Here is a 9,500-nt window from a genome sequence, read left to right as displayed (position 1 = left end):
ATTTGATATGGATTGCATTGAAACTGTATATTGCTTTGGGTAGCATAGTCATTTTCACAATATTGATTCTTCCAATCCAGGAACATTGTCTATCTCTCCATCTGTTTATGTCATCTTTGATTTCTTTCATAAGTGTTTTACAGTTTTCTGAGTACAGGTCTTTTACCTCCTTCAGTAGGTTTATTCCTAGATATTTTATTCTTTCTGTTGCAGTGGTAAATGGGATTGTTTCCTTAATTTCTCTTTCTGCCCTTTTGTTATTAGTGTATAGGAATGCAAGAGATTTCTGTGCATTAATTTTCTATACTGCAGCTTTAACAAATTCATTGATGAGCTCTAGTAGTTTTCTGGTAACATCTTTAGGATTTTCTAGGTATAATATCATGTCACCTGCAAGCAGTGACAGTTTTCTTCTTTTCCGATTTGGGTTCCTTTTATTTCTTTTTCTTCTCTGATTGTCATGGCTAGGACCTCCAAAACTATGTTAAATAATAGTGATGAGAGTGGGCATCCTTGTCTTTTTCCTGATCTTACAGGAAATGTTTTCACTTTTTCACCATTGAGAATAATGTTTGCTGTGGGTTTGTCATATATAGCCTTTATTATGTTGAGGTAGTTTCCCTCTATGGCCACTTTCTGGAGAGTTTTTATCATAAATAGGTGTTGAATTTGGTTGAAAACTTTTTCTGCTTCTACTGAGATGATCATATGGTTTTTATTCTTTAATTAATTAATGTCGTGTACCACATTGATTGATTTCTGTATATTAAAGAATCCTTGCATCTCTGGAATAAATCCCACTTGAACATGGTGTATGATCTTTTCAATGTGTTGCTGGATTCTGTTTGCTAGTATTCTGAGGATTTTTGCATCTAAGTTCATCAGTGATATTGTCCTGTAATTTTCTTTTTTCGTGATATCTTTGGTTTTGGTATCAGGACGATGGTAGCCTCGTAGAATGAGTTTGGGAGTGTTCCAAGCTCTGCAATTTTTTGGAATAGTTTCAGAAGGATAGGTGTTAACTTTTCCCTAAATGTTTGATAGAATTCACCTGTGAAGCCATCTGGTCCTGGACTTTTGCTTGTTGGAAGATTTCTAATCAGAGTTTCAATTTCAGTACTTGTGATTGGTCTGCTTATATTTTCTATTTCTTCTTGGTTCAGTCTTGGAAGGTTGTACTTTTGTAAGAATTTGTCCATTTCATCCAGGTTGTCCATTTTATTGGCATATAGTTTCTTGTAGTACTCTCATATGATCGTTTGTATTTCTATGGTGCCAGTTGTAACTTCTCCTTTTTCGTTTCTAAATTTTACTGATTTGAGTCCTCTCCTTTTCTTGATGACTCTGGCTAAAGGTTTATAAATTTTGTTTATCTTCTCAAAGAACCAGCTTTTAGTTTTATTGATCTTTGCTACTGTTTTCTTCATTTATATTTCATTTATTTCTGCTCTGATCTTTATGATTTCTTTCCTTCTACTAAATTGGGGTTTTGTTTCTTCTTCTTTCAGTAGTTGCTTTAAGTGCAAGGTTAGGTTCTTTGTTCGAGATTTTTCTTGTTTCTTGAGGTAGGATTATATTGCTATAAACTTCCCTCTTAGAACGGCTTTTGCTGTGTCCCATAGGTTTTGGGTCATTGTGTTTTCATTGTCACTTGTTTCCAGGTATTTTTTAGTTTCCTTTTGAATTTCTTCAGTGATCTCTTGGTTATTTAGTAGCATATTGTTTAGCCTCCATGTGTTTGTATTTTTTATGGTATTTTCCTGTAATTGCTTTCTAATCTCATAGCATTGTGGTCAGAAAAGATACTTGATATGATTTCAATTTTCTTAAGTTTACCAAGGCTTGACTTGTGACCCAAGATGTTATCTATCCTGGAAAATGTTCCATGAACACTTGAGAAGAAAGTGTATTCTACCACTTTCGGGTGGAATGTCCTATAAATATCCACTTAAATGATATTTATATCTATTGTGTCATTGAAAGCTTGTGTTTCCTTATTTATTTTCTGTTTGGTTAATCTGTTCATTGGTGTAAGTGGGGTGTTAAAGTGCCCCACTATTTTTGTGTTACTGATGATTTCTCCTTTTATGGCTGTTAGCATTTGTATTATGTATTGAGGTACTCCTATGTTGGGTGCATCAATATTTACAATTGTTATATCTTCTTCTTGGATTGATCATTATGTAGTGTCCTTCCTTGTCTCTTGTAATAGTCTTTTTTTTTTTTTTTGTAATAGTCTTTATTTTAAAGTCTATCTCGTCTAATATGAGTATTGTTGGGTACATCAATATTTACAATTGTTATATCTTCTTCTTGGATTTATCCTTTGATCATTATATAGTGTCCTTCCTTGTCTCTTGTAATAGTCTTTATTTTAAAGTCTATCTCGTCTGATATGAGTATTGCTACTCCAGCTTTCTTTTGATTCCTATTTGCATGGAATATCTTTTTCCATCCCCTCACTTTCATTCTGTATGTGTCCCTTGGTCTGAAGTGGGTCTCTTGTAGACAGCATATATACAGGTCTTATTTTTGCATGCATTCAGCTAGTCCGTGTCTTTTGGTTGGAGTATTTAATCCATTTACATTTAAGGTAATTATAGATATGTACATTCCTATTATTATTATCTTAATTGTTTTGGGTTTGTTCTTGTAGTTTATTTATTTATTTATTTTTTCCTTGTGTTTCTCACATACAGAAGTTCCTTTAGCATTTGTTGTAATGCTGGATTGGTGGTGCTGAATTCTTTTAGCTTTTGCTTCTCTATAAAGCTTTTGATTTTTCTGTCAATTATGAATGAGATCCACACTAGGTAGAGAAATCTTGGTTGTAGGGTTTTCCCTTTTATCACTTTAAATATGTCCTGCCATTCCCTTCTATCCTGCAAAGTTTCTGCTGAAAAATCAGCTGATAAACTTATGGGTATTCCCTTGTAGGTCATTTGTTGCATTTCCGTTGTTGCTTTTAATAGTTTTTCTTTGTATTTAATTTTTGTTAGTTTGATTAATATGTATCTTGGCATGTTTCTCCTTGGGTTTATCCTGTATGGAAATCTCTGCACTTCCTGCACTTGATTGATTATTTCTTTTACCATGTTAGGGAAGTTTTTGACTATAATCTCTTCAGATATTTTCTCAGGTCCTTTTCCTTTCTCTTCTTCTTCTGGGATCCCTATAATTCGAATGTTGGTGCACTTGACATTGTCCCAGAGGTCTCTGATACTGTCCTCAATTCTTTTCATTCTTTTTTCTTTATTCTGTTCCTTGGCAGTTATTTCTACCTTTCTACTTTCCAGCTCACTTTTTCTTTCTTCTGCATCAGTTATTCTGCTGTTGATTCCTTCTTGTGTATTCTTCATTTCAGTTATTTTGTTATTCATAACTGATTGTTTGTTCTATAGTTCTTTAGGTCCTTGTTAAACATTTCTTGTATTTTCTCTATTCTATTTCCTAGATCTTGGATCATCTTTATTATCATTACTCTGAATTCTTTTCTGATAGCTTGCCTATTTTCTCTTTATTTATTTGGTCTTGTGGGATTTTATCTTGCTCCTTTGTCTGCACCGTATTTCTCTGTTATTTCATTTTCTCTAACCTACTGTGTTTATGGTCTTCTTTTTTCAGGCTGCAGGGTTGTAGTTTCTCTTGTGTCTTTTGACTGACCACTGTTGAGTGAGTTAGGTCCAGGGGCTTGTGCAGGCTTCCTCGTGGGAGGGCCTGGTGTCTGCACGCTGGTGGGTGGAGCTGAGTCTTTTCCATCTGATGGGCAGGGCTGCATCAGGTGGTGTGTTTTAGGGGTGTCAGTGAGCTTAGTATGACTTTAGGTAGCCTGTTTACTGATGATGAAGCTCTGTTCCTGTCTTGCTGGTTGTTTGGTGTGAGGTGTTTAGCACTGTAGCCTGCAGGCAGTTTCGTGGGGCTGGGTCCTGTGTTGATATGGATACCTTCAAGAAGGTGCCAATTAATATTCACTGGGCTCAGGAATTCTCTGTTGTTCCAGCATCCTGGACTCTATTTTCCCTCCCCAGAGGCCCAGGCCTGACCCCTGGTTGGGGAACCAGGAGGCTGTAAGCTGCACAGTGCAGCCCAATAAAAAATAGAGAAAATAAAAGAAAAAAGAAAAATAAAACAAAAACCAAGCAAACAAACAGAAAAACAAACAGAGAAACAAAGCTCAGGGCAAATAGCAAGAACAGCAGCAAACAAATAGCAGCAACAGCAACACAACTCTCTCTCTCTCTCTCTCTCTCTCTCTCTCTCTCACACACACACACACACACACACAGGAAAAAAAAATATAACCAAGGGAACAGACAACCAAACAAGAGTATTCTACTATGAGAACAGTTGATAAGGATTATACTAATGAAAACAAAGAATGAAAAATAAAACAGAAACAGAGGCAAGCAAACAACAACAAAAAATCAAATAAAACATCGAATATACATCTAAAAAGAACTGAAAAAAAGAGAAAGAGAAAATATATATATAAAAAAATGAAGAACAAAAACAAGAGAAAAGCCACAGAGCAACAAAAAAGTAAAGGAAAAATATAAAAATAAAGACATATATATTAAGAAAATAACACAAGATTAAAAAATAAAAGTAGAAAATCAAAACTGAAAGATAAAAAATAATAAAAGCAACAACACCAACAACTGAACAAAATGAAACAAACCAACAAAGAATAATAGTAATAAGAATATTTTCCTGGAGCCGCCTCCCCAGGAGGCCTTCCAATACCTCTAAGTAGGTCTCTGGACCTGCTGTGGACACATTGGGCCAGTTCAGACTCTGATCTGGCTCAATTCCTGTGTGTATTTGCCCCCAAAGTCCCGTGCTGTGAAGGTTAGACTGTTCTAAGATGTTGAAACACTCTTTGTCTATTCAGGTATTCTGCAAATGCAGGATTTACCCAGCTGATCTTGGAGATTTAATTCACAGCTTGCACTACTACATAGAAAGATCTGTGTTTCTCTTCTTTAGTTGCACCACTCCTCGGGCTCAGCTTGGTTTTAACCCCACCTCTGCATGTATGCGCCCTCAGGTGTCTGATCCTTGTCCAGGTAAGTGGGAGTGAAAGCCATGGCTGCTTGGAGCACAGTTGGGTACTCCCAGTAGCTGCAGTGGCAGGAGCTGGCGTATGGGAACGTCATTGGCCCCACCCTTCACAGTGCTTCTCAACAATGGTGCCTCGTTTTCCAAGCAGATCATGCTTCCTCTTGAGCATTCCTGCCCATGTGTCCCCTTACTCCCGTCCCTTCTATTGTGTATGTGCAGCCAACTGCGTTTCTCTCTCTAGGTCTGTTCTTTCAACCCCATGCTTTAGCCGTCCAACCATGCCAGCTTCAGCAGACTCTCCCCCCAGGCAGGGGCGTCCAGGGCTGATTCCCAAGGAAGTTTTGGGGTGGGCAGTGCTCAGGCCGCTGGAGCCTACACAGGCAGAGTCAACCCCAGTCCAAGGGCTGGGCACCCCTCCCAATGCCTGCAGAGGCTGAAGAAGCCACCTAAGGGGGTTATAATGGCGGCTCCGCCCCTTGCATGTTGCTCGACAATGATGCCTTGCTATGGTGTCTCAGGCTTTTTCTACAGACCTTCCCAGTTGTGGTGCCCCTTGCTCTTGTCCCTTCAGGCTGTCTTTTCACAGCCAAGAGCTGTCCTGTTCCTGGGTCTGCACTCCAAATCCCTCCTTCCGGCACCCAGCCCCCTTTGCAACAGGCAACTCATGATTTAGGCTGGAATGCGCAGAGTTGCTGTGTTGATCATACATGTGGTTCTTACTTTGCCTGGCCTTCCACAGACCGTCTGCTGCATTCTCCTTTGATCCCCCAAAGTTCCTTTTCTGTCCCAGCTGATTTCCCCTCCATGAGGGAGTCTTTCTTAATGTGGGTATCTCTCCTCACCTGCAGCCTCCCACCAGGGTTGCTGGTCTTTTTTTTGATTCCTCTTTTCTTTTTTCCTTTCTTTTATTCTTTTAGGTGTCCAAAGTCTACTGCTACCATTCAGCAAGAGCTCTGTGGGAAATGTTCCATCTGTTTTTGATGAACTTGTGAGGAGCGACAAATTCCACATCCTCCTATTCTGCCATCTTGACTCCCCCCGCAAAAGTTGTCTTTAAATTAACTACACTAAGAATTTTTTTTAAAGTAAAAGTAATTAAAAACGAGTAAGTGCAGATGTAACATTGATATAGACAAAATCCCAAAAGTGTTATTATGAATATATATATATATATATATATATATATATATATATATTCTTGCTCTAGAATTATTTACTGTAACGTTTAAATTGTATTTGTGGGTAGTATATTTGGTTGTCCTATAGAAACTATAAGAATCTAAAGCAAGGCATAAAATATTTTTCTGACTTCTTGGGTTAATAGGATGATGATTTTACTTAGACATATATGATGATACTGATGTTGAAGAAAATATTGGGTATAAAAATTTAGATAATTTTTTCTAATTCATTTTTAAGAATTTTTTAGATAAATTTTAATCTTACTGAGAATAATCACATATTTTACCAAAAAATAAATAAGTATTAACTATAGTGTCAAATTACAATTTACATATATTAATACTCTTATATTGAAATCACACTGCTTACATTTTTATTATATAAACAAAAATTCTGTTTTAGTCTTAGCTCATTTGAAATGACTATAGCTATTTTTTCAAGGAAGAAATAAATTCTTGTAAGTCTCCATATTCCCAACATTGATTACTTTATAATTTACAGTGAATGAGTCACTTATTTTGACCTCGTGAATGACATAAAAACACAACCTTTCCAATGTAAACAGAATGATACATCTTAGTGATATTAATAAAACAATGACAACATTTAACATATATGGTAGGGAAAATGAATCTTTTGGAGGGATTTTATAAATGTGTATGGATACTAACTGCATATTAGACTAACATGGTGATTGAAATGCCCTCCTTTTCAACAGAGGGGTGAAAGTGAGTCAGAGAATGAAAGATGTAGTGGACAATCAAGTTCAATATAATATTAAGTTTCTTAATAACAGTAAGCAGTATATTAATTATTCTGCCTACTCCAGCATTCAGGGAATTAGAGATAAGTGAGGTTAAATCATTTCAAAATGAAGAAACATACAATTGAAGCACTAGATACTATAGAACTAAGATTATTTTACATCTTTTCTTATCTTTCTATTACTGTCTTTCCTCTAATTATAACTATACTGCTATGGGTTAATTCACTTTTATTTTTGGTCTTATATGTAGAAAAAGGACATTTCAACTTAGATGTTCAGTTTCTCATTACTGTTGGAAATTAGCTTATAAAATATTTTCTGAACTCTGTAAGTTTAGATTCTGAGTCAATGCCTCTAATCTAAAATAGTCACTTCTATGTCATACATTTTTATTGTGATCTTACAGCTTTATGGATGCCAATCGAATTTCCATTCTATTTTCCATTTCCTTTTCTTTCCCTGTGAACTAATAAAAAGTGCATTTAATATACTGTGTAATAGTTCAAAAGGGATTAATTGTATTTTGATAAAAATGTTAAAGACTGCCATTCTATAGCTCCTTTTCATTTGCTAAGAAATGAAAACCTTTATCATTTCTGTTAATACCAGTAAAATACACAGTACTTGTTCCTCTCCAATACAAACTATTAGGAATGTTCTCATAGTGTCCTCACTCTGAACATTTCTAACTCTGTTTTCTTTTTTAACTTCTTTTGTTAACTGGAGTCCCAAATGAGTCTTTGCTGCCTGCTTGCATGTGTATAACATGCAACAGTCACATGCTGTAATGATACCTTATGTTGTTTAGCATTTAAACATTTAAATATCTCACCACTCACCAAGCTATAAGTCTGATGATCCACAGAGTATTATTCAATTTTATTCTGCTATAATTATTTATATGGCATGAGTGAAACAGCAACAAAACTATTTCTTAAACCGAGTTGTTTGTTCACAGTGTTTTCTTGCATGTCTAACTAGTTTATAATGAATCTTTTTCTTTACAAAGTGAAATCAGCTGTGAATCAGTCAGAATACATGTGTTTTTTACCTTTGTCTACTAGGCACATGACTTATTTAACATCACTGACCCTCAACCTCCTCTTCTGTATAATGAGGAATTTGAAGAACAGAACCTTAAAAATTTCCTTCCAACTTATAAATGCCATGTCTAGGTTGAAAATGATGTATAAGCATAGTAAAAGGGGGAGGTTTCAATGGACTGGCATGAAGAATAATTGGAGACCAAAAAAGAACATAGGCATGCACACATATTGGAGGCTACTGCAGTGGTTAGTCATGAAATGACAAGGGTATGAATTTATAAGGAACAGTGATAAACTACAGGTGCAGGTGAAGGAATGAATCACAGTAGTATTGGACAGAAAGACATGACAGCTACTGGTGACTTATTCAGCATGGAGCATAAATTAGTATTAGAGTCAAAGGTGTGTTCAAGATTTAGTGGAAAAGTTGGTCTAGATTGAAATGGGGAAACTAAGGGGGTACATCATCTAAGGAAAAGGTGGTGAACTTGTTTGGGAACATACTGAGTTTTAGGTGAAAGTGATGATATGAATTCTAGGCCATGGGGTTGAGCTTAAGGCTGGAGATATGAAAATCACCAGAGTAGAAGTAACGGACAAAACTTTCTGAGGGAGATGGTAGAGTGAGAGAAGAGCAGCATTAGACTCTGAGCTTCTGCAAATCCTGGTATGTGTTGTAGCATACCAAGGTCTCTGGGAAGAATATAATTGTAGTGCTGGAGAAATGGCCTCATAGGGTGATGGACACAACTGTGGGCACAGACAAAGCTCCCCCCATAGCCTAATGGTATAAAAGGCTGTATACCCACTATTTCTTTTCTTCTTTCAACTGGTGTGCTCCTCATACTTCCCATTCATTTGGACCTCCAAACTTCAGATAATCCATGATAAAGAAATAATAGGGAGGCACTGGAGGCTATCTCCACTCACCCACTTATATCAAAATCTTGCCTCTAAGATTTGCAATGCTAGCTATTTCCTTATGTTGATAGTAAATCCATATGAAAACAAATTTAAAGTCCAAGACTTCATTTTCATCTGTCTTAGACCTTAACCAACTGAGGTGGTCTATCTTAACTCATTTCACTTTTACCTTTTTACATCCTCAATTGCTTGGTTTTTAATAGTGGTTAATGAAGGAGAATGAATGAACAAATAAATGAGCAGAAAACCAAATATTTGAGAAACACTCATAGTTATGGAGGTAAAAAGAGAGCGTAAGTCAATGAAGAAAATGGAAAAAAATCATACTTTCTTAACAGACTGATAAGAGCTAGCAACTTCTCAATTTTACCGTGTGTATGAATCATTGGGGATCTTGATACAGCCAGAGACTCAGCATTTCTGACAAGCTCTCAGACCTTAAGTTTCCACCAGGGAGCATGCCTTAGGTGACAAGGCTTTAGATGATTGTTCTATACATTCATGCCCCTGCAAATAAAAGA

The sequence above is a fragment of the Leucopleurus acutus genome, assembly GCF_964270905.1.
Source record: "Leucopleurus acutus genome assembly, chromosome: 17".
In the NCBI taxonomy this organism is placed as follows: Eukaryota; Metazoa; Chordata; class Mammalia; order Artiodactyla; family Delphinidae; genus Leucopleurus; species Leucopleurus acutus.
Note: the sequence above shows the minus strand (reverse complement) of the source record.